Raw genomic sequence first — 24,110 nt, forward strand, 5'->3', positions numbered from 1 at the left:
ATATGTTACACTTTGGCTAAATTACCTACTATACCTACTCTACTAATCCTAATACTTAAAAGTAAAGGGTAACTGGTATGGTTAAAGGGTTTGTTTACAAATGATCAGTGTCTTTCCTCTTATTTGGGCTACAGAGTCTTATATTTCTTCAGGACTTATTGTGTAAACTTATGAGACAGTTTTTAATCCCACCACCTCTCGATGAGTTTGTCAGTTACTGTTTCTTATGAGCTCTACTTCAATGTCTATATTGTAAACTGCTTGAATGGATTTAACCCTAACTTTTAAGAGACCATCCAAGGAAGAAATACAGGGAACAATTACAATTCATGAGTAAATCTTTTTGATCCAAATCTACAATATGAAACACAGAATTTTACTGGAAGAACACGAATAACCTTATCCACTTTTAGATAATATCATAAGCAACTACCTTCTAAAAATATGTTAACTCTCAACACATATGAGAAAGAAAATGCAACTGGTTATTTTTGATAAAAAGTTTTAAAGTACAAAATTGCCTCCACCTCTTCTATCTCTCCTCCTTTTTTTTTTTTACATTTTACATCACACATATATATGTGTTTGAATGGTTTTCATAACCCTTTGGGTGAAAAGACACCCCCCTTTTAAATAAAAATAATTCCAAATCCCGAAATTGCCTTAGTTTATGTAATTAATTGTCACTTTACAAGTTGTTTGGGCATATTAGAGGTATTTTAAGGCTATTTTATGGGTATATAATGGATAAATGGTCTTTAAATGATGTAAATACCCCCTTTGGTGCTTCACACTCCATTTTTTATGCCCATTATTGTGTTTATGTTATGGTTTCATATTGTGCAACAAATATTAAATATATTACTTGTACCTATTCAATATATATATATATATATATATATATAGAATTTTTCTTGCTCCTTGTCTTGGAATTTGGAATTCTAAAAATTGCAAAATTTAGGGTTCCAACAGTGGCTCTGTCTGGGGATGGATGCCCCTTGTGGGCATAGCAAGAATTCAGATCTCTGGTAGAGCAAACCATGTGCCTAATTCATTGACCTGTTTTGGTGGCCCCAAGCCCAAAAACTGAACACCAATTCTTTCCTCTATCAAACATCTGATTCTCATCATGAAGTAGTATAAAATTTTTGAAATTAGTGATATCACCTGATTGGCAATTCCTATCATAAGATGCATTATCCATCCTTATTTTATAAGAATTCTTTATTTCACCTGGATTACCATTATCCCCTATTCCATAGGAAATAATATTTATACTTTTACAAAACTTTGCTTCTTGTGGCATCCGCATATTCTTCATCTCTATTTTATTGGAATGTTGCATATTATCTAACTGGTACTTCTTTTCACCTTTTATTTTATCTCTATGTGATGTACCTTCCTTTTGTAACTCTCTTACTTTTGTGGTCCTTTTATCACATGACTTAGTCATATTATTACCCATGTTGTCTTCACACATGTTTGTATTGTCCATACTGTCTGAAATTTTTTCTTCATCATATAAAGGATTTGAGAATACATGAAAATCCTTTTCACACATACCATGGCAGTAGGGAATATGATTTTCCTATATCACTTCATCACATAAGGGGTTTGAAAACATTTGAAAGCCATTTTCAAATTTGCATACCTCCTCTTTATCAATTGTATCATCAAGGTACTCAGGTATGGATTCACTCTCCTCATGACTGGTACAATATTCTTCATCAATGTTAGCAACAATTTCTTCAAGTTCTGACTTGTACTCACAAACATCATCAATAGCTTCTTCATCAGATGGGACTTCCAAAGGGATAACTGATTCTTCTATATAATCATCTTCATTTGCATCTCTTATGTTGATGTTACTCGTCTCACGCAAATCATGTATTTTTTTATTCAATTCTTCAAGAATTGAACATGCTGATTCCAAACTGTCAGACCCACATTCTCTCACGATCAATTCCTCCAGTATAGCTGAATTAAGTTGTGTATTATCAAGCATTTGGAAATAAGTCACCATTATTCTGCCAATCAATTTTTCTATAGATTCACCTTCCTTTCTTCTTATGTTGTAGATTGCATTGCCGCAATCATAATCCAATTGAATCTAATTTTGGTATGGATAACTAATTGAAGGGCTAGCGACTGAAGTGTTGTCCTTGATTACATCATAGAATTCTTCCATGAACCACCACTCAAGTTCTTCCCATGATGAGATACTTAGTGGGGGTAACAAGATGAATGACTGCTCTGCAACATCCTCCAATGTTAGCACAAACCATTTCATGATCGTTTCTTCTGAGTAGATTCTGAAGGTCTCAATAAACCAATAAAATGATTTTAGATGCCCAATTGGTGATTCTCTTTCATCTCCATGGAACCTCGGCATATAGATCTTCAACTCACAGGGAAATGCATTTGGATACTCAGGGATGTTACCGAAATCCAATGGCTTAAATCTTCTTGGAATATTCCTGTCTCTTTGTGGTTGTGGTTTCCACTGTGCATATTTCTTTTCTGAAGATGCTTCTTCATAAAAATATGGATATTGAAACATACTGAATGCTACTGATCTTTTTCATTTAATTTTCATTTTTACAGAGTCGCCACCTCTTTCATAGAGGACATAAGTTATTTCTTTCTTTTGAGTTCTCTCCCACAACAGAGTTTTTATAATTCTTCCCTAGCAGAGTCGCCAATATGTTGGGTCTCAAATCAACAGATTGGATAGGTTGTAAGGAAATGCCAACTCCTATGATCAAACCCTCCAATTGACTTGGCCAACTTATAGAGTGAACCTATTTGGTTCCTAACTCTCTCACTTTAGGCTCTGCAGGACCTAGGCGGGTATACCTACTCACTAGTTGTTCCTTCAACTAATGCTTTTTATAGCAGATTTAGTGTCTTAATCTGATATCTCCTAGTCTCATAATAGCATAAGTTTCTTAAATAGACTGATTTCATATGTGTGTATTGATCTATGTATCTTACAAAAGTATATATGTTACACTTTGGCTAAATTACCTACTATACCTACTCTACTAATCCTAATGCTTAAAAGTAAAGGGTAACTGGTATGGTTAAAGGGTTTGTTTACAAATGATCAGTTCCTTTCCTCTTATTTGGGCTACAGAGTCTTATATTTCTTCAGGACTTATTGTGTAAACTTATGAGACAATTTTTAAACCCACCACCTCTCGATGAGTTTGTCAGTTATTGTTTCTTATGAGCTCTACTTCAATGTCTATATTGTAAACTACTTGAATGGATTTAACCCTAACTTTTAAGAGACCATCCAAGGAAGAAATACAGGGAACAATTACAATTCATGAGTAAATCTTTTTGATCCAAATCTACAATATGAAACACGAGATTTTACTGGAAGAACACGAATAACCTTATCCGCTTTTAGATAATATCATAAGCAACTACCTTCTAAAAATATGTTAACTCTCAACACATATGAGAAAGAAAATGCAACTGGTTATTTTTGATAAAAAGTTTTAAAGTACAAAATTGCCTCCACCTCTTCTATCTCTCCTCCTCCTTTTTTTTTTTTTACATTTTACATCACACATATATATGTGTTTGAATGGTTTTCATAACCCTTTGGGTGAAAAGACACCCCCCTTTTAAATAAAAATAATTCCAAATCCCGAAATTGCCTTAGTTTATGTAATTAATTGTCACTCTACAAGTTGTTTGGGCATATTAGAGGTATTTTAAGGCTATTTTATGGGTATATAATGGATAAATGGTCTTTAAATGATGTAAATACCCCCTTTGGTGCTTCACACTCCATTTTTTATGCCCATTATTGTGTTTATGTTATGGTTTCATATTGTGCAACAAATATAAAATATATTACTTGTACCTATTCAATATATATATGTTATGGTTTCATTATTACTCCATTTTTTATGCCCATTATTGTGTTTATGTTATGGTTTCATATTGTGCAACAAATATAAAATATATTACTTGTACCTATTCAATATGTATATATGTATATATATATATATATATATACATATATATATATATATATATATATATATATATATATATATGTTTATGCCCATTATTGTGTTTATGTTATGGTTTCATATTGTGCAACAAATATAAAATATATTACTTGTACCTATTCAATATGTATATATGTATATATATATATATATACATATATATATATATATATATGTATATATATATATATGTACATATATATATATACATATATATATATATACATATATATATATATACATATATATATATATGTATATATATATTTAGAATTTTTCTTGCTCCTTGTCTTGGAATTTGGAATTCTAAAAATTGCAAATTTTAGGGTTCCAACAACTACCATCTCATGATTTTCTCTAGGATCACTCTGAAATCTTCAAACAATACAAACAACATTCCTAATGTCAGGCCTAGTCTGAGTTAAATAAAGAAGACCTCCAATCATATATTTGTATCTTGTAGGACTTACCAGTGCAGAAACATCTTTTCTTGTCAATTTCTCACTTGTAACCATAGGAGTACTTACCGGTTTAGAGTCTCCCATACCAAATTTCTTCAACAATTCCTTAGCATATTTAGTTTGACAGATAAAAATACCTTTGTCAGTCTGATTAATCTGCAAACCTAAGAAAAATTTCATCTCACCAATCATAGACATCTCAAATTCTTTCTCCATATTCTTAGAAAATTCTATGCATAACTTATCTTTACCTCCAAAAATAATGTCATCAAAAAATACTTCAACAATCAGTATATCATCATCAGTGATTTTATAAAATAAATTATTGTCAGCATTGCCTTTAGTAAAACCAAGCTTCAAAAGATATTTATCCAACCTTGCATACCAAGCTCTAGGTGCTTGTTTCAGTCCATATAAAGGTTTCTTTAACCTACAAACCATATTTGTATCATCTAATAGTGAAAAACCATCAAGTTACTCAATGTAAACTTCTTCATCAAGATCCCCATTCATAAATGCACATTTTACATCCATCTAATAAACCTTGTAGTTTTTATAAGCAGCATAGGCAAGAAATAATCTCACAACTTCAATCCTAGCTACGGGTGCAAAAGTCTCTCCATAATCAATTCCTTCCTTCTGAGAATATCCTTTACAAACCAATCTAGCCTTATTCCTTATAACTTGACCATCCTCATTCAATTTATTCCTAAAAACCCATTTAGTTCCAATAATATTTTTATCTTTAGGCCGAGGAAGCAAGGTCCATGTGTTATTTTTCTCAATCTGATCTAATTCTTCTTCCATGGCTTTCAACCAATATTCATCTTTACAAGCCTCAATTACTAATATCGGTTCAACTTGTGAAATTAAGCATACCTCATTAGTTGCCATTCTTCTTCTTTTCATCACTCCATTGCTCTTATCCCCAATGATTTGATCGTTTGAATGATTCAATCTCACATACCTAGGGGTCTTATGACTTTTTGTTCCTCTTCCTTGTTCTTCAGTTACTATAGAATTCTCTGATGTAGCCGGAGTAACTGGTTCAACTCTTTGTTCTAGTAAAGGTGCTACCGGTTTAGATATAATCATTTCCACTGTCGATTCCTTCTAATAAACTCTGATTTGACTTTTGTTCATCTCATCTACTTTGACATTTGCACTCTCCACAATTCTCTGCAATCTCTTGTTACAACATCTATATGCTTTTCTTTCATTAGAATAACCAAGAAATATTCCTTCATCACATCTAGGATGAAATTTCCCAATAATATCATCTCTTCTGATATAACAATTACTACCAAAAATTCTGAAATACTTAACTGTAGGTGTATTGCCAAACCATAATTCATAAGGTGTCTTATTGGTTTCTCCTTTGATATGTACTCCGTTGAATGTATAAACTGTTGTACTCACTGCTTCTCTCCCGTAGCTATGAGGTAGACTATCTTCCATCATCATTTTCTAGAAACATCCAAGATAGTTATGTTCTTCCTTTCCACAACTCCATTCTGATGAGGTGTCCGGGGAGCAGAAAATTGTCTCCTTATACCATGCTTGTCACAAAAGTTATTAAACTCACTGGATGTGAATTCTCCACCATGATACGATCTCAAACATTTAATCTTCAATATTGTCTCAATTTCCACTTTAGCCTTAAAGATTTTAAATTATTCAAATGCTTCAGATTTTTCTCTCAGAAAAGTAACCCACATCATTCTAGAATAATCATCAATGATTAGGATGAAATATCTATCACCGTGAAAACTTTTAACTCTAGCAGGGCCACACAAATCAGTATGAATAAGATCAAGAATATCATTTGACTTATCTTGTATACTCCTAAAAGAGGTTTTGGCCTATTTACCCATTTGACATTCTTTACATACCGTATTATAGGGCTTCATAATCTTAGGTATATCCCTAACAGCCTTAGTTGAACTGATCTTCACAATGCAATCAAAATTCACATGACATAGCCTTTTATGCCATAGCCAACTCTCATCAATCTGTGTAATAAAAGATGTCTTCTCACCAGAGTTTAAGTGAAATATATTACCTTTTGTCTGTGTACTGGTTGCAATATCCAAGCCATACCTATTAATGATTTTACATTTCCCATCCTTGAACTATAATTGAAATCCCTTATCTACCAATTGTCCTACACTCAAAAGATTATGCCTCGAACCTTCAACATAATAAGCATTGTCAGTATTGTTCTTACCATCCAGTGATATATTTCCTTTTCCTTTGATCATACATGCCTTGTCATCTCCAAATCTAACTAGACCACCATCAAATTCTTGCAAAGACTTAAACTTCCCTTTATCTCTAGTCATATGATGTGAACAACAACTGTCAATTACCCATTCATCCTTGTCTTCAATTTTAGCAGCAAGTGCCTTCTCTTTAGGTATATTCTCTTCCAGTGTCCGATCATCTTCCTTGATAGAAAGGAATACCCATTCCTTCCCATTGTCGGATTCACTAGCAGAGTCTTCTGGCGGTTCATCATCTAAATCAGTAATGCCTTCCTCATCCACTATGTAGCATGATTTGTCTTTATTTTCGTGTGTTTATACTTGTTCTGATATCCAAGGTTAGGCTTAAATGATCTTCTAACTCTTTCTTCAAATCTTGAATTCCTTTTAGGACATCTAGATGCAAAATGACCAATCTAATTACATGCAAAATATTTAAAAGGTGCTTTTCCTTCATACTTACTTCCTATCAGTCCTTTAGGTACTCTTCCAGCAAATAGTGCTTCAAGTTTCTCAAACTCATCATCTTCTCTCTTCATATCTTCCAACTCCTTTGCATGTAAAGCTTTCTAGTCTTTCTTACCAGATGTAGATGTAGATGCATGAAAAGCAATTTCAGTCTTCATAGCTCCAGAAGGTCCAAATTCCTCAAGCTCAAAAGAAGATAGTTTCCCAACCAAAGTATCTTTGTTAAAAAATGTATTAGCCATTGTTCTCAACTCATTAATAGCAGTATCCTTCATTTTGTAAGTTGGTGGTAGGGCTCTCAGGACTTTAGAAATAATTTCATCTTCGCTCAGAGTTCCACCACAACATTGAATTCCCATAACAATCTCATTTACCCTTTCCATGCATGCAGTAATTCTTTCATCTTCTTCCATCTTCAGGTTTTCATATCTCACCCGGTAACCATCAAGTTTAGCAATCTTCACTATAGGGTCACCTTCATTAAGAGTCTCCAACTTATCCCATATAGCCTTTCCAGATGATTTGTTGGTTAATCCCATTATTTGCTGATCAAAAAGTGCACACAAGAGGGCTTCTCTTTCTCTACAATCATTCTCAAGATCCTTGTCTAGGTTTGTTGGAGGAGGATTGCCAGATCTTGAATTATAGGGTGTGACACCATTCTATGTGATCTCCCAAATCTCCTTGCCAAGACATCTTAAATAAGTCTCCATCTGAATCTTCTAGACTGTGAAAATTGTTCCATGAAGCCTCAGAATATCCCTTCGAAAGATAGCTCCATAAGAACTGGATGAACTTGAACTGTTAGTCACCATAGGATCTTCCTCAAGCGATTAAGCTTTCTGTAGAGAGTATCAAAGCTCTGATACCAATTGTTAGACAGTTCAGATAACCGGAAGACAACTGAGAAGGGGAGTGAATCAGTTGTCATAGATTACAGGAACCATTGGCAATTTAAAATTTAATACCGGAACCCAAAACATTAATATTGGAAGAGTAGATAAACCAGTTATGCATAAACAATAATCATAGAATAAAATCCATCCACATAACACCAAGATTTGTACGTGGAAAACCCAGTAAAGGGAAAAACCACGGTGGGAAGCCTACCCACAGTCAGATAATACTTTTGCAGTAAGTATGTGAATTACAATGAAGGGGCCTACACTTGCAGGAAGGCCAACAACCTAGAGTGCACTTCTCATCACAAAAGGAGCCTCACTGACTACATGCAAATCCACAATACAATCCAGAGAAGTGTTGAACTACAAAAGATAGCATCTCCTATGCCTGAGTACAGTTCCAGTTATGCTCAATACCGGAGGACTAAATCCTCTTAGATAAACCCAATTAGATCTCCAATGATCAACCAACTCCTCTACCTGAATGATATTATATTATTCACACATTACATTCCCTAACCATGACCTCTTACATTAACCATGATGATCTACAATGAGATCTTACATCAATTTATAAAAATCCCTAGACCATAAACAATCAAGTCGACCACCAGACAATAAACCGATTACATAATTACAAATCATGTCTGTCTTAGACCAAACAAGTAATATCAACACATAAGACATCCCAGAAATACATTAATAGGTCCTATCCACACATTACATTAAATTCAGTCCATAACCTAGATCAATCGGGACCTAGTATTGGTCCACATGATACAATAATGATCTCCAACCACCAAGTCTTGAACATGATTACTAATAGCATCCTGAAACTCCACTAGAAGCTATACCAACACCACTTATGCAATTCATCAAAGATCTCCACCAAAAGCTTTGTAAGTGAAACCCTTGCCGGAACCAGAAACCAATATTCTAAGCAAGCAGGATAGCATCCGATCTCCAGACCAAAACCAACTAACCAAATATGAGTATAAGTATCATGAACAAGCCAATTCCATCATCAAACTATATCGGAGTCAATCAGATCATGTCAGATCCAAGTTAACCAAAAACCACTCAACCTACCAAGACCAGAAGGGCACCAGTAAAGCATCCAAACAGCTAGTATTGGCATCAATGCAACGCATAATCAATTCCACTGAATAGCCAACACTTGAATGTAAACAATGGAGATGTATACCTTGTAGATTTGCAACTTGTTGATGATGATTTCTTTTCTTCTTGAATGTAATCACAAATGTTGTATGAAATGGCATCTAACATGAAATAACCCTAACACACACACATGCTTGCAAATGAATGTTGTAATGTTGCTCCAATGGATGAATGAAGAAGACTTGAATGCTTGAATGCTTGATAATGACCTTGAAATCTTGTATCTTCTCCTTACGCTCTCTATCTCTTATCCTCTATTACCTGTCTATGCGTTATTCATCCATCCTTGAATGAGGGTATTGAATTCCCTTTTATACATGCATCAAGGATTAACTTTCAACCGTCGAAAGCCGACAAAGAGGAATAAAAAACCCTAAAGACAAGAAGTGCATAGGAGATTGGGCAACCCACACATAGGACCACCCTAGGAGGTGGGGACAAGGGCACCATGCCACTGTCCTATGGGGACAAGAGCACCACGCCCCTGTCCTACCCTATTTTGGGGCCTGGACAAGTTCTAGAGAAAATACAAGACATGAAGGAGGAAGAGATAAGGGTTGGAAATGCATAAATAGGTCTCTATTAAGGAAGGAGATGTTGTCACCAAGGTGAGGACCCCAAATATGGTTAAAATTACAGGGGTCACAATTTTATGACACTACAATTTCATGGACCTCTCTCATTGAGATGGGTGTAACTTAACTAGATGAACCATGTTAGTATATGTGAATTGTTATATGACTCGGTGTTGGTACCAAGCATTATTGTATAAAGCTTGAGCAATTTGCTTTTATGATTATGGTAAAGATGGTAAATGATTATAGGAAACTTTATTTAGGCTTAAAATGAATCTCCTAGTTGTATAATTAAATAGTTTTAAATGTTGTGTTTATGATCTAAAAGGATAAATTTGTCTAAGTGATTCAAGCTTTGAGGTTCAGGGTTGAACCTCATAAAGATCACTTATGTGGGAACAAAGTATAGTGCATCCCAACCCCTGACCCCCAAAAGTATATTTTCCTTCAGTTTTCTAAGTTTATCAGGTTTCTTGGATTGGACCTTTGAGCTTCAGAGTCCCTATATTGGAACCTCAATCCCCAACCCTCAAAACCATCTTCGCTATCACCAAGTTTTCTAAGTGTGTCAGTAACCAACCATCGGATATTTTTGTTTCATTTTTGGAAAGGGGTAGCCACATTCGTACTTCTGGACTTTCAACCTCAATGATTTTTGAACATTGGGCATTGAACTTCCACTTTTCAAATTTTAAACTTGGAAAGTTGGACCCCTGACCCTCGATCCTCAATGAGAAACTTCCAGGCATCAGACATCAAAGATCCTAGGTTTGTTTGACATTATATGTAGGGTCTCCACAATTCCTTGTTTGGTCTTCAGTATGTCAAGCCTCGATCCTTAAACCCACAATTGACCTTTGAACATCAGACTTTGGGCTTCCTTTGGTTGAGTTTCCTTCCTATGGTGAATGAGGTAAGGTGTGTCCTTGACCTTCGAACCCCAATGGGGTTGAGAGGGAGTGGCATCTCACAGTTAGAGAACCCCTTATGTAGGTTGACCATTTTGTTAATTGTTTTTTTTTCCTGTTGAGTGGATTGGATATGTCAATGTCCTCATCATACTCATCTCAAAATTTGATTGTGTCTTTAACTATTTGAGTTTTATTGGCTCCTAGACAACATTTGTTGTTGTTGATTTTTTCATATTTCATAAGTGCTCTTGGTATGGACTAGAAGGTGAAGAATCCCTCATCCTATCTTGGTGTAATTTTGTGGGAGAATACAATAATGGGTTGGTATCAGATTGTCTTTTAGGTGTATCTTCCATCTCCCCATAGGTTTGTCATGGTGGTTTGTCCTGTGACTATTCAATCTTATGCTAGTATCACCATTATTATGCAGTGGCGAGTTTATTTGGTTATATTTTCCTTGGTGTCATTATTTTCCACATGGCACTTGTGTGTACGTTGTGGTGCAAGTGCAACCTATTGTTGTCATAACCTTGTTGTTTTTTTAGTTTCAAAAAAAAAGTTTTTTCATTAGCTTTTGCCTTGGTATTTTGGATGGAGTATTAGGTTACACAATAGGATCATCATTCTCTCCATGAATATATAAATTCAATTCAAAACATGATGGAAAAAACTCATAGTTTACACTACTATTCACAACATGGGCATAAAGTTTCAATTCTCAGTAGATCCTTGTAACAAGATCAAAATCAATCCAAATCAAAATTGCATACAATAATTCGATTATTCCACATTATAATCTACCATTATTTGACATAAATTATACTTTTTCTACATTTTCCCAAGTCTCACTTAAACCTATGAATAGTTAAATCCTCCATTGAAGGAGCTCAAAATTACATAAAAAATTAAAATTCTCAAATGTAAAAATCTTACAATACCCTTTTGATTCTTAGGTTCCTAACGACCCTCTTTTAACATAAAATCATCAATTCGCCCATCATATATAAAAATTGGCATCATAACATTTCAAACTATAATTTTCCCCAAAATTTCTCACAACCAATTTTCTACTCAATCAAATGAAAATATTTCAATTAACATAATGCCTCTTTTCATCATACAATTCATTTGCAACAAGAAATAAAGAAAAAGAATAAGAGAGGGATAAATAAGATTCCTACCTCTAATTTGCTCCAAAATTCAAACTTAAAAATCACCACACATACCAAATGAAAGAGAAAATTCATGGGAGCATCATAAACACTTTCTCGTTCCTAATTCAATGCAACAAATTTCATCCAAATCCCCCAACAATTGACTTCACAATTCAAATTTCAAATTTCATGCATAGGGAGGGTTTTCTTCACTCTAAAATTCCCAAAATTGACCGAGTATGAAATGAGCTATTATCCCTATTATAAAACCAATTTGACTTTTACCTTTTTGAAATAAATAAATAATCTATAATTTATAATTCCCAATATCCTATTTTTGCCTTAATTATGCAATGCCTTTCAAAATGAATATACATAAAATATGTCTAAAACCTATCAAACACAAATCTAGACAATCTATAAATCAAAACAAAATAATAATATATATCATTTTTGCACAAAATTCACCCCTAAACCCAAAATAGTGATTTAGAAACTAATCTTTTGCATACAACGTCTAATCCTTCATTAAAAGCTAGACACGCCTATGTAATCATTAAATAACAAGAAAATCGTCATCTAAATCATAAACTCAATTTCACAATTAAAAGCACAACGAATATAAACTAAACCAAGCACTCTTTACTACGAGTTCACATGAGAGTTAAGGTTTTTAAACATTATCAATCATGGTATATGGGGTGTAATATGGTCATCACATGGGAAACCATACTCAACAAAGTACAAGTAAGGCTTAGTGGAAATTGGCTAGAGTGATATCTTCAATTAACCATTATTGGGGTACACTCAGACCTATGGATCCAGGTGGAGTCAATATCTAGTACTTGTAGCCACTTTAACACACACACGTCTCTCTTTGTCTCGATGTCCCTATCTATGTGTGTGTGTGTGTGTGTGTGTGCTATAAGGGATTCTAATATCTTGTCTAATGTCTAATCTCATTATTTTTAAATCATGCAAAATCATTACCTATACATCTAATCATGAATTTAGGTATAATATTCATAGTGTAGGCAAACTTGCAACACATACACACATTTCACAAAACATAGCCATAATTAATCTCATTTAATTTAACACGTAGCATAAAATTGTAATAATTAATGTTATAACATCCATCTAGCATCAAAACATATAATCAATATCAACACATTATCTCACTCAAGCTATGGTTAAGGAGGCATTACAACCTCCCTACTAGGAGTTGATTTACTCTTGTAAGTCATGAAGATTAACATACAAACATACCACACATAAAACAATGAAATTCCTTTCACCAATCATCAAAGGTTCATACATCATTCAAAGATGTAATATACAATATTTCCCTATTGAATAGGATATTATGATCCACAGGGCACTCAATTATATCAATTATATCAAGAATATGTGATGTCTAATTTGCAGTCTTGTGTCAATTGCACATATAAGGTCTGTAAATATAATTTCAAGCTTCATTTTGGCATCATATTCAGGTTGGTTTGAGGGTCAAGTTTTACAAAGATTTTGTCAAAATATTTCCATTTCTGTACATATGTTGTAAAAGTGTCAAAAAGAGCCCACAATATTATTAAGATGAAAGGAAAGTGGGGGCGCTTCGTATTGTATGAAAATTTTAAAAAGGGAGTTTTAGTTCATTTTTTTGTCTTTTAGATAGCCTCGGGTTATAAGTTTTCACGTGGCTTTGAATCAAAAGCTATAATTAAATTGAAGCTAAGTCTTAGACTAGAAGCATTAAGTACAATGTGTTAGTTTACTCATGATGGATTTTTACTTTGGATAGAGAAACCCTAGGGTATCTGAGTCACTTTTGTAAGTTTTAGCTAGAACAGTTGAGATCTTGAAGAGAAGAATGACATGACACTTTATCTACAGAGGCATGATTTGTGAGTGTCTCAGCACTTCATTGATAGACAATAATAGAAGGGATAAACAAGTAGAGGTCATGTGTTAGAGTCTGATTCTGATGTGCGATTACTTCTCATGTGTTAGTTATGCTAATGTTTTTATTTTATTTTATATCATCCTTAAGTATGCATGAGTTCTCCCGAGAGATTTAGGTCTATAATACCTTTAAAATCTTTCAAGTCATGGTTATTTCTATTGTACCAAGTGATGATGTCTTCTCTTGAATTTTATGGTTTTAAAGCTTGCCCAAATATTGTTTAACCGATAATATTAGTAATGACAATCTGCAGTCATAGTGAAAGGTTAGAGGAGAGGTCACTGTCAAAAGTTGTTTCACCAAATGAAAGCATAGCTTTAATTGTTAGAACCTCAAATGAACCTGTAGCAGTATAGAGAATCGGGGTTTTTGGTAACAAGCTTCATCACTGTCGAGAAAGAAGAAAGGCATGCCTCTCAGATAAATTAAAAAATACAGTCACAAGATAGCCATATTTATTAGCTATGAAGAGCATGTGACAATGACTGTAAGTAACTCAAAGGACTATTAGGATAAGTATATTTTTATGACAATACAAGATGTTACAGTTAAGGACCATTTTTCACAAAGGTAAGATGGTGAGAAAGTGTAAAAGACAGTAAAATGGAATCACTGTCTAGAATAGAAAGAATAATGTCTGAAATATATCAGACCTTGAGTATGTCCAAAGGGAAATGTACAGACCAATTCAAGAATAGTGGGTAGCCATAGTTATAAATAGGAGTCATTATGGGACTCTCAGTCTCACCCCTTCTGTTATATCAGTCATGAGACTCAAAGAACTAAATGTTGTTACTGAGGGAAGAGTTTTAGAGCATATAACTATAGTGATGTGAGAACTAACACACTGAACAAGGGCAGTGAATAGTGAGTTTTCATGGAGCTTTGAGAAGGATACAATGAGATAGGTTGAATAAAGCAGTCAACATAATCAAAGATTTGTTAAGATTGATGATTCTCATCAACCCTTGGCAAAGAGAAAACTCGGTCATGAGGCATATTCCTTTAGAATAGTATCACTTTTCAGACAATTAAGACAGTGATATTGAGCAAACAGAGGATTTTGAACTGTAAAAATCATGTTGAGCCATACCAAATATATCTAATTCATGCAAATCAGAGATATGAATCGAAGTAGTAGACAACACCTATGTGAAGAGGAGAATGATAGTTTCAAGTCGTAGTTTCCAGTCAATACAAAAGGCTCTCCAAAGGAGAACGGTGACATCAAATAAAAGAAGAAGTTGTTGGCAACAATGCAACAAACTGAGAAGGGGTGAATCTTATTTTCTCACAAACTTAACTTAATCATATTGTTAGATCTGATAATTAATAATGAAAGCACAAATAAATACCACATCAATAACACACATAACACCAAGATTTTTGATGTGGAAAGCCCGGTTAAGGGAAAAACCACAGTGGGAACCTACCCACAATGAGATAATACTCTATTAAGAGTAAATGAAATATTACAATGTGGAATGCACATGCATAAATAGGCACACTGCCTAGAGCTCACTGCTCAAATCACATAACAAGAAGGGCTACAACCCTAGGAAGGCTCACTGCCTTACAAAAACATTTGGATTACATCCGGAGGATCATGAACTAATAGAATAGCATCTCCTCATGCCTGATTACAATTTCGGTTAAGAGCATAACACCAACTCTACTCTTTTGCACTTCTTCACACTTCTCCTCTACTACTGAAAGATCAAATCAATGTTCGCACATGCAGAGACATCTCTCACATGATTATTACATTTATTTATACAAATCATCAACCTATATTTCAAGGTCGACTCATGACAAATTACAAAGCAATAACCTCACATGCTACAACAATACATGCGGACCAAAACAATCTTCAATAGGCTACAATCATCATGAATGTCGTATAACACGAAGAACACCACCGGATCAAGAAAATGATCAATAACATGCACAACAATCAATGCATGCCAACAACATGGATAGAACACAATCTAGCAGCATCCAAAAGCATCATGAATTACCACAGCAACAACCACAACATCACCACTTACTAGAATCTCTATCATCATTATATCGAACCTCAAGAACATCAACATAACTGACTATCAAACTGAAAGATTCACTTGTGGACCTTCAAATCACGAACCATGTGAATTGAGGATACACCTAAACATCCCAAATACTCTGCTAAATTTTCAAACCGAGATATTGCAATTCTGGAGCAATGCGGAGCAGAATCCAAAACACTGAATAACATGAACAACTTGAAAACCAACCTCAATATCGGATCATATAACTCGATCAAATCACCATGTGGACCTCTGAAACTTCTATTGAATCGACTAGAAATAAGTTTATCTCAAAACCCTTTAATCCGCAATAATTCATCTGCAGCACACTGGCCAAACCAACTCGTCCAATCTGACTATAACACTAGAATACATAGAGGAATATGTTGAGATCAATGACAACACATCATTCCAACAAACTTTTCAACAATATCCTACAAAAGCCTTCAGTGCCAAGGAAGCATATCAACAATAGCTATGCTAAAGGAATCATGAAGTAAAAATTGTTCACTATAAAAGACCAAATGCATAAGAAGACAAATTTCTACATGAAAAGAAACAATTATGGATATCAAAGTAAGATGGCAGTTTTTCCATCAACAAACTAACAGTGATAAAATAGAGAAATATATTTAGTATGTGTGCAAAGATCTAAACCAAGGTTGACAGCATAGAGACCTTTAAGAGATGATAGTGACCAGACTTCTGGAGCATCATGAATAAGATCTTAATACCTCAAAATCGGTCGAGTAAAAGATCATGGAAATACAGTCTTTCCACTATCAGGAGCCAAAGGAACAGTGACATACATCAAAGGTTCACATGATTAAGAAATCTACACACTCACACAAGAAACTGAGTATGGGGGATAGAGATTCTAAGATCCAAAATATGATAGCCAAGGTAATCTTGAAATTCTTGGTCAAAGATTAAAGTTGCAATCCAATTCTTGAAAACAATGAAGACAGTCAGATAGTCTTGTGTAATAGAATGAGGAAAGGGTAATGAAGATTGTGGAGAAATGTTGAAGATCCAAATGGGTACACAGTCTTCAAAGACAAGCAAAGGCATAGTCATAAAGGATTTTTAAACAGTAAAAGGGCTCATAAGAAGCATGAAGTTGACAATCCAAAGTGTAAGATCTTCACAAAAAATACAGTCAAGTAGCAGCCCTTGTCAAAAACTCTTTGGCAGTCCTTATTTTCATATAAAATTTATACCAAGTGTGTGTCATCATTGACAGAGGGCTATGCAAGGTGGAAATCATGTGTAGGTCCAAAATGAGACTCTGAGCAGTCGCATGGGCAATCATTGAATGAATCACAGTGAGCGTAGTGGTACAAGACACATAATGGTAGCATGGTAGGAATTCCACTGTCTTAGTGTCCTGGGATTTGTCTCATAATAGTCATGAAAACAAGTTGTTGGTTGAAAAATTTGTAAACTAGGAGAGCTTACGAAATTGTGGTTTCAACCATAGCAACACGAGATTAAATATCTCCTAATTATTAAGGGAAGGCTCCCCCTGTGATTCACTACTCTATTCTAGTAAAATAAGATACAACTTTTTAACTCCTATTCTAACATTGGTAGTACATCATCCTATCTTATTTTTCAAGATAGACGTTATTCTTTTCCTCTCTTTCCAAGAAAGAATTTACAATATAGAGAAGCAATAATACATACAATTTCTTTGTTACAAATTAACTTGAACAACAAGAACAATATAATATGGATAAGAAAAGAAGAAAACTGTCCATAAAGGTGCAAAGTCCTTTGTTGCTTCTTCGGGATTGGAAAGAGTGTTTAAGCTCAAAGTCTTAAATTCGTTGTTATCCTATCAACCTTTTACAAATACTTTTGTAACCCAATAAGTTAACTAAGAAAATCAAGACAAAGCTCAAAGTCTTTAAACTGATTCTTATCTTCACATTCGATATTTCTTTTGTGAAATGATAATATGAAGTGCAAAGTCTTCAAGTTGCTATTGTTGGCATTGTATTGTCATTGATGTCAACCGATAAGTATAGGATGTAACCGGTATGGATGGTTACCAATATACAAGGTATATGCAAGATGCAAGAAGGAGATGTTCACCAGTAAATAAACATGACCACCGGTAAGCAAGCAAAAGATAACAAAGAAGAGTGTAATCCACCGGTTGGCATGATTATCAAGATGTGCATGACACCGGTATGAAGGTAGGTGCAATATCATTGGTAAATAGAATTAGTGGATGACTCGGTGTGTTTGATGACAAGTCAAGTTGATCCATCGACAAAACAAAGGAAAGTGGGCATGCAAGATAACCGGTAAGGTGACATGTATAGGCAAGGTTAGTGAACTGATGAGCAAGCACCGGTAGTATGTCTTGTTCGGTGAATGCATCTAAACCAACTCAGTGGATTGAATAAAGGTGAATGTCAACAAGGATGATAGGTGGAAAGAATCCAGAGGTCAGTGAAGTGTCCATCGGCATGGTAGGTGATCAGCAAGTCAACTTTAAATAAGGCACCCGTAAATCACGGGTCAATGACAGAAGAAGTGCACCTCGAGGTGGATCAAGATGCAAAAGCTTTTTGGGGATGTAAATCAAGCAGGACAATCCGATCTTTGTGCTCGTTGGTTGAAGGAAACAATAGAGGCATTAATGGTGAATGACAAAGCAAGGCCAAAAAACAAGTTGCAGGTTGCTAAATATAAAAAGAGTGTACAGATGTCATATGAAATGGTAGTGATGTTTGATCTACTACAGATCATCAATCGAGGAGATGAGATCTAATCAGATTTTATACGGATTGAGTTAGTGGAGAAAATCCCTAGTGTGCCACCGTTTGAACTCTGGTCTTGGCGGGAAAGCCAAGTATAAATATGCAGACCGAAAATGAAAGAAGATGCTTGATGTCGATAAAGACAGAGTAACTGAGAGAGAAAGAGTGATCAGCGAGAAGATCAAAAGCATGTTGTTGGAGCTATCTGATAGAAAGTTTGAACTGGTAGAAGGTTTATCAATGGTTTTACCGATAAGGTTAGAGCAACCGGCAAGCTACCAAATAGAACAACAATTTTGTGAACCAACAAGGGACATTCAGGAAGAAAGTTGTTGAAGGTGAAGGAGAAAAGAGAGTTTACCGATGAAGGGTATGCAAGAGAGAATCGGGGCAGAAAAGGTATAAAGAGAGGACAAAGAACCGACAGAGAACTGAACAAGGGAGAACCAGTAGAGAAGAGTTAAACCGGTGAAGTATTTTGATTGCAAGAGTTACAAAACTTATATGTAACAAGATTACAAATATTGTATTAATCTAATCTATTGTATATCACTGAGTTGGAGCTCAATGTAGGAGTTGGCAATCCTTGGGTTGGTGCCCTAAACTTTGTAATCAATGTTTATTATGAGGTTGGATTGGAGCAGTAGTCTCCAGTAGCATTTCTTACCGAGGTTTTCCCCACATCGAGTTTTCCTCGTATATTTGGTGTTATGTGCTAAGTATCTTTGTATATTTGCATTTGATCACTTTCCTTAGCTCACCGATATATCCTCCTTGTGTTTGATTTGCTAACTAGTACCAAGAGTTAGGTTTAAAAGGTTTAGATTATTGGGAATCACTGATTCACCCCCTCTCAATGGTACATTGTGTTCAACAATTGGTATTAGAGCGTAGGTTCCCAGTCAGATAAGCTTTCTCTAGCTTGGGTAGATTTTGGTCTTAGAACACAATGGCAAGAAATGAGTCCTCCTCCTCTTCTAAAGCTCCCATGTTTGATGGAACCAACTATGCATTTTAATGCAGAAGAATGGAAACATATATGTCCTCTCTAGGATTTGATGTTTGTATGTTTGTAAAGAATGGGTATATTATCCCTAGTGTTCCTCCCACTGACCCAGATGCTAAGAAGGAGTATGGGAACAATGCAAATGCTAAACATGCTATTCTCAATGGGCTGTCAGATAATGAGTTTGTTAAGGTTATGCATTGCTCATCTGCCAAGGAGACTTGGGATAAATTGCAGAGATTATTTAAAGGAGATGTCAAAGTCAAAGGGGCCAAGCTACAATCACTAAGAGGTCATCTTGAAGGCTTGAAGATGAAAGATGAAGAAAAGATTGTAGATTATCTTCATAGGGTAGATGAAACCGTGAACACCATTAGGGGACTTGGGGAAGAAGTTGCTGATGAAATTATTGTCAAAAAGGTACTTAGATCACTCACATCTAAGTATGATACTAAGGTCTCTGTTATAGAGGAATCCAAGGATCTGAAAACCTTCACCATGGATGAGTTATTTGGCTCCTTAACTGCTTATGAGATGAGGACAACCGGAGAAGGATCTTCAAGGAAAGAGGTTGCTTTCAAATCCATCAAAAAGGGTAAGGAAGAGGTTGCTCATAAAGGATCCAGTGAAGACTCAGATGCAAAGGTAACAAACTTTTTTAGAAAGCTCAACAAAGGATCTGGTAATTATAAAGGAAAGTTGTCACTCAAATGCTTCAACTGTGGTAAAATAGGACACTTTGCTACAAAATGTCCCTATAGTGAAACCAATGGAGATGAGCAAAGGAGCTCTAGCAGATCTTTCAGTAAAGACAAAGAGAAGAAAGTTTACCGACAAGGAAGAAGAAGCTACCGGAAGCAGAACATCCTATATACCATTAAGGATGATGCCCCAGATGAAGAAAGTGCATCAGAAGATGACTGCCATGATGATGAAAGAGAAGTTAATCTCTTTATGGCACTAGATGAACCAGTTGTTGAAGATGAGGAAGATGAAGACATTGAAGCTGAAGTGGATCTAGAAGGTGAGCTCATAAGTTCTCTTGAGGAGTTAAGTAAGACAAGAAGAGAACTCAAGAAGGTCAAACTTGTTGCTGCAGAGGAATAAGAACAATTGGAAGAATCTCTGGAGGAATCCAAGAAAATAATTTCTGATCTACAACTCCAGTTAGAAGAAGCTAAGAGGATATGTGAAGCTACATCCTCTGAATTGATAAAGAAGGAAAAGGAGTAGAAAAATCTAGAAGAAGAAATTGTAAGGCTCAGAAAGGAGCTAGACAAGAGTAAGGGTGAATTGAAGATGAGGAGCAAGTATGAGGGCAACACTAAAGCTTTAGACAAGATGATGAGCAAACATAAGCATTCAAAAGACACCGGTGGTTTAGGATTTGAAGAAGGACAATGTTCAAATAGCCAAGACACATCCGGTAAGGAGATACAATTTGCTTCTTCAAGTGAAAGTAAAGAGAAGAAAATATATACAGTCAACAAAGATACCAACAAGAAGACCTATGCTGAGGCTACAAGAAATCAGCCTGTGAACCGGTATGCTCAAAGCCGGAAGCCTCACACATCGTACCGGTATGCAAATCATAAAATCAAGACCAAGGTGGATAGTGAAGGATTCACCAGAATCAACAATATGAGAGGAAGACACCCAATGAGACAAAAGTTTGTTGGTTCAAAGCAACAAGACTGGTATGTACCCAATTTCCATGGTTATTGCTACCAGTGTAATAAGTTTGGACATAGAGTTGCAGATTGTAGACTGATGAATAAGCCCCCTGTTAGTTTTGAAAGTAGAAACTCTTTTGTTTCACTCCACGGTATGGATATTGTTTATTATCGGTGTAATGGATTTGGTAATAGGAGTTTTGAATGTAGGATAAGTCAACCAGTGTCCTACAATAGTTTTAAAGATTCATCTTTAAATGTCAATGTGAAATGTTATAACTATCAAGAGTTTGGACATATTGCAAAGCATTGCAAGCATAAGAAAATTAAGCAGAAACAGACAACTCCTAATCAGAAATCGGTAGTTAAACTGGAACAAGAAGTTGCAGTAGACAAAAAGAAAGAAGACAAATTGGTTTGGGTTGAGAAAGACAAGAACAAAGCAGAATCAAGTCTGATTGTGCAGACTGCCCTTCATGCAGAAAGAAGGAACTTATGGGTTGTAGACAGTGGTTGTTCCAATCACATGACCGGTGACAAAAATAAGTGTATTAAGCTTGAAGATGGGAATGGAGGCTCAACAAGATTTGGAGATAACTCCTCCATCAAGATAAAAGGAAAAGGTACTATGAATATAAATGGAAAATTGAAGGCCCATGATGTATATTATGTGGAAGGTTCGAAGCACAATTTACTAACTGTAAGTCAAATGTGTGATAAAGGTTACAAATTCACTTTTGACTCTACTGATTGCCAAATAAAAAAAGAGAGTACCCATAAGATTGTAGCAGAAGGTAAAAGAACTGATGAAAATGTGTACAATCTGAAGGAATGATTTGAGTCCCAATGCATTATGGGACAAGTGGATGAGAGTTGGTTGTGGCACAGGAGATTAGGCCACATAAATTTTGATAATCTAGTTGCAGTGAGAAAAAAGGGTTTTGTGAGAAATATACCACCAATCATCAAACCGGTAAGCACATTTTGTGATGAATGTGTGAGAGGAAAACACACTAAAGTGAGCTTCAAGACAAAAGAACACAACACCTCAAGACCACTTGAACTTGTACATATAGATTTGTGTGGTCCAACTAGGACAAGAGCTCTTGCTGGTGAGAGATACTTTATGCTCTTCATTGATGACTACTTAAGAATGACATGGGTAACTTTCGTATAGGATAAATCTCAATCATTTGATAGATTCAAGATCTTCCGGAAGATGGTAGAAAAGGAAAGTGGATGCAAGCTGAAATACCTAAGATCTAACAGGGTGGAGAGTTCACATCAAATGAGTTTGAAGATTACTGTGAAAGACATGGAATCAGAAGACAATACTCAACCCCTAGGACACCACAACAAAATGGTGTGGTAGAAAGGAAGAACATGACAGTCAAGGAGATGGCTAGAACTATGTTGAATGAGGCAAATTTATCGGATATGTATTGGAAGGAAGTGGTTCATACTGTAGCATATACTTTGAACTGGGTTCAACTGAGAGCAAACAGTAGGATGACACCTTATGAGCTGTGGTATGACTGGAAACCGCTAGTCAAGTACTTCAAGGTGTTTGGGAGTAAATGCTTCATTAAAAGAGATCGGGATGGCTTGGACAACTTTGATTCTAGGAGTGATGAAGGTATTTTCCTTGGTTACTCAACTCACAGTAAGGCCTACAAATGCTATAACAAAATACTAAGAAGAGTCATTAAGAGTGTGCATGTAAGAGTTGATGAGGATATGCATAAAGGAAGACAAGCATAAGTGGACCCGTATGATGATTCTGGTGATGAAGGTGAAGAAGCTCAGTTAGAAAATGAACCGGAAGATGCATCCAATAAGGTCCCTAACTGATATGTGCCGAAAAACTACCCAGAAGAGCAGATTTTGGGTAACAAGAGTGATGGTGTGCAGACTAGAAGAAGACTTGCCCAAAATGATGAACAAGTCAATTTTTACCTCATGACTGAAATGGAACCTAAGACATTCAATGAGGCTAGCAAAAGTTAGAAATGGATGGATGCAATGGAAGAGGAATTGCAACAGATTGAGAAGAATAAGACTTGGGAATTAGTTCCTAGACCGGTTGATAAAAATGTCATTAGCACAAAGTGGGTATACCGGAACAAGATGAATGAAGAAGGGAAGATTGTGAAGCACAAAGAAAGGTTAATGTGCAAAGGATATTCTCAAGTAGAAGGTATTGATTTTGAAGAAACATTTGCACCAGTGGCTAGGCTAGAAGCTATTAGGATGTTTCTTGCTTTCTCTACCTACAAGGGTTATAAAGTTTATCAAATGGATGTCAAATCTGCTTTCCTAAATGGAATTTTAGAAGAGGAAGTATGCATGGAACAACCGGAAGGTTTTCTGCTACATGATGATGAAACCTTTGTGTGCTGGTTGAAGAAAGCATTGTATGGTTTGAAGCGGGTTGTAAGAGCATGGTACTCAAGGTTAGATAAGTATATAAAGGAGCAAGGGTTCATAAAAGGAAGTGCAAACAACAATTTGTATGTTAAAGCAGTAGGAAATCACATGATTATTGTGGTTGTGTATATGGATGACATAATTTTTGGAGGTAACAAGGACACCCTATGCAAGGACTTTGCCGATCAGATGAAATCAAAATTTGAGATGTCCATTCTTGGAGAGTTGTCCTACTTTCTTGGTTTGCAAATTTCACAGC

This window comes from Cryptomeria japonica, chromosome 5 (genome assembly GCF_030272615.1).
Source record: "Cryptomeria japonica chromosome 5, Sugi_1.0, whole genome shotgun sequence".
In the NCBI taxonomy this organism is placed as follows: Eukaryota; Viridiplantae; Streptophyta; class Pinopsida; order Cupressales; family Cupressaceae; genus Cryptomeria; species Cryptomeria japonica.